Source organism: Aptenodytes forsteri, unplaced genomic scaffold (genome assembly GCF_000699145.1).
Source record: "Aptenodytes forsteri isolate BGI_AS27 unplaced genomic scaffold, ASM69914v1 Scaffold64, whole genome shotgun sequence".
In the NCBI taxonomy this organism is placed as follows: Eukaryota; Metazoa; Chordata; class Aves; order Sphenisciformes; family Spheniscidae; genus Aptenodytes; species Aptenodytes forsteri.
Window position 1 is genome coordinate 593,383 of NW_008794786.1, and position 3,265 is coordinate 596,647.

Below are 3,265 nucleotides of genomic sequence, written 5' to 3' on the forward strand. Positions count from 1 at the left end.
GGGGGGGGGGGCGGGGGGGGGGGGGGGGGGGGGGTCCCATGGGTGGAGGTCCTGCCATGGTGATGCTGAAGCCCAGGTCTGGGTGGGTGCGTCACTGCCTGGGTGCTCCCACCGCTTCTCGGTTAGGATGGAGGGAGGGACCTCGCCGAGCTCCCGTCTGCCTGATTTTTAACAGCTGAACATCAGGCAGAGGAGTCCCACCGTGAAGCCGACGGCGGACATCTCCTTTAGCTCCAGGGAGGAGTTCCCCTCTGCAGCCATCCCTGTTGCCGCGCCCGTGCATCCCAGATGAGCGCGCTCCATCCCATTGCAAGCGGCGAACGGGACCTCCAAAACGGGCACCGGGTCCCACAAAAGTCCCTCGCACTTCCCAGCTGACGGGATGGTTTGTTGGCGTGGCAAGAAAAGCCATGCGGCATCGTGGCTGCCTGCGCAGGGGGTGCTGTGGGACGGCCGGCGCCGTGCCGGGGCGGCCACCCCTCGGGGACAGGGTTTGTTGGGGGTTTTCCTCCAAGGCTCGTGACGATGCAAAGGGCCGGAACATCTCCAGGTCCGTCCCTCCTTGCCCCAAACAAACACCTTTTCCCCCCCCCCAAACTTTCTGTGTCTTTGGTGGGTGACAACCGGGTCGTGACTGCGAGCACTGAAAAACCCCAAGACCTTGGTTCAAATTACTGTTCTTTCCTTAGGGCTGATGTTTTGCTCATTTTAAAACAAGTCAATATAAGGATTTTTTTTTTAAAAGGCTCAACAAAATGTTACTTTTAAAATAATTTTTTAAAAGATACTTTACCCTATTTTTAAAAAATTAGGGTTGGAAGCCTGAGTCTCTGCTTCACAAAGAGGTATTTCCCCTTTATTTTTAAAGCACATTTTATTTTTTTGAAAGAAAGTTTATATTTCTAAAGGTGGTTTCATTTTTCATGTGTAAAATACTTCCTCTGATGCAGTTAACGGAGCCATCCACAACCCTATTTTTAATGGAATTTTTATTTTTTTAAGCACATTCAGATCTTTTTAAAGGCTGTGGTCAGCTCCCCGGAGCAGGGAATCCACTCACAGTGTACATAAAAATTGAGGATTATATAGAAAAAGGTAGTCTGAGCCTTGCTGTCGCTTCTCGTTGGATTCTCTGGCGTGTAATAAAGTGTGATCACTAATTGAAACTCTGCTGTTGAGTCATTCGTAACACCTCTCTCCCACATGGATTATTTTGGGTTGCACGCTCGTTGCAGCCTCACTTACGGGGACTTTTTTCCCCCCCTTTCTCTGCTACAACGAGCAAAAATACCTGATTCTCTTTTGCCCAATTTAAATAAAGCTGGCGGAGCACCAGCGCTGATGGAGGGTGCAGGGGTGGGCACGCGGCCGTGCCGCCTCGTGCTTACGACAGCACCATTTCCTTAGGAACCAGGAAGATTGAACCCTGGAAAATTCCCCTTGGAATTTATTGGGATCGTCCGGAAACCCCGACACCCCTTTGTCACACACACCCCCCCCAGCATCTCTGCATCCCCCCAAAAGAGCCTGAATCCCCCCCCCAGAGCAGCACCGCTCCCAAGATGTCCCCAAACTCTCCCACTCTTGCGGGGAAGAGGGAAGGGCTGTGCGCAACGTCTCCAGCCTTGTTTTCCGATAATTTCGAAGAAACTGGGTTGTTCCAACAGAGCGGGGGATTTTGAGACACGTCCACGGGGTACGAGTGAGCGGAGGGCGTGGTGAGCCTCGGGGTTCGTTGAGGGGTTCAGCAGCCCCCCCAAAATCCGCTCGGCATGCCAGGCAGCGGTACAGACCGTGGTGTCATTACGGTGCAGACCTCCAGAGCAGGATAAAAGTGGAGCCGTGCTGGGCTCCCTGCTCAGTCCTTGGTCAAACCCTCGGTCGCTGCATTTTCACGTCCCTGGGGGGGGGGAAAGCAGTGAGGACCAGACCAGCGAGGGACGGCTCGAGCCCTTCCCATCATCCCGAGTGGAGTTGTCGTCCTGCCTGGTCCTGGCGGAAGGCAGCTGCCTGCACGTCCTGGCTGCGGGGCTGCCCAGGCTGGCTGCAGGCGGTGGGGGGATGCGGGGAGGACAGATGCCGCTGAGCCGGGGACATCGGCTTCCCTGCAGGCTCGGGAAGCAGGCGGCTAGTACTGGAGTAGGTAACTCGACTATTTCTTACCTGCGAGTCAAAAATAAATTACACCCTAAAGAGTTGCATACGCAGCATCCAACCAAGCTCGTTCCAAGCAAAACCACCTGGGTCCTGGTTCAGGTCCCTCTGCCCCAGCCCTGGGGTTTGGAGGGGGTCAGGGCAGCCCCGGGTGAGGGGGCTGGTGGGGCGGGACAGGGCACGTCCTCTCCTGCTCGCTGGGGAGGCTGCTGTCGTTTTTCGGGTGGTGGAGGAGAGCGGGGTGGCTGGGTCTGGGTGCCCGGGTGCTGGCGAGCTGCTGCTTGTTTCCATCGAGGCGGAGGCATAAGACCTAAGGGGAGACAGGCAGGGGCGGGGCGGCCCAAGGTCCCCGGGTTTTGGCCCGGCACGGCCAGCCCAGGCTTCCCAAAATCATGCAAAATCCGGCGCTTGGCTGGGAAGCCAGCGGGGGGAAGAGCCGCGTTCGGTTGCTGGCTCCTGAGCCTTCGTGCTTCACATTCGCAGACTTTCCCATAGCCACAAGCGTTTGCATGGGACGCGCTGGGAAATGCCCCCGCACCTGAGCCCAGGACCGTGAGCGTTCCAAAAAAAAAAAAATCACAGCTTTTACCCCACGCAAAATCCGGCGCTTGGCTGGGAAGCCAGCGGGGGGAAGAGCCGCGTTCGGTTGCTGGCTCCTGAGCCTTCGTGCTTCACATTCGCAGACTTTCCCATAGCCACAAGCGTTTGCATGGGACGCGCTGGGAAATGCCCCCGCACCTGAGCCCAGGACCGTGAGCGTTCCAAAAAAAAAAAAATCACAGCTTTTACCCCACATATGCTTCTCTGGGAGGATGGAGAAGGAAAGCAGCCGAACCGCTCATCTCCCCTTCCCTCCCCTCCGTGAGGAGGACCGGCGTTATCCCGTGATGAACTGTTCCCTCTCCAGCCCGGAAGATGACAGGCTGTTCCCAGGGTGGGTGACATTGGAGGGGACCCCGCGGAGCTGCCGGGCGCCTCCAGCCGACGCCGGACGCCAGCCTGGAGCCAGGGGCCGCGGTGCGGGTGAACCGAGAGCAAAAGCAGGGCAAGCCGAGCCGGCAGCCTGATCTGGACCTTGGGCAGGGGGAAACGTCTCCTGCAAGGGCTGGAG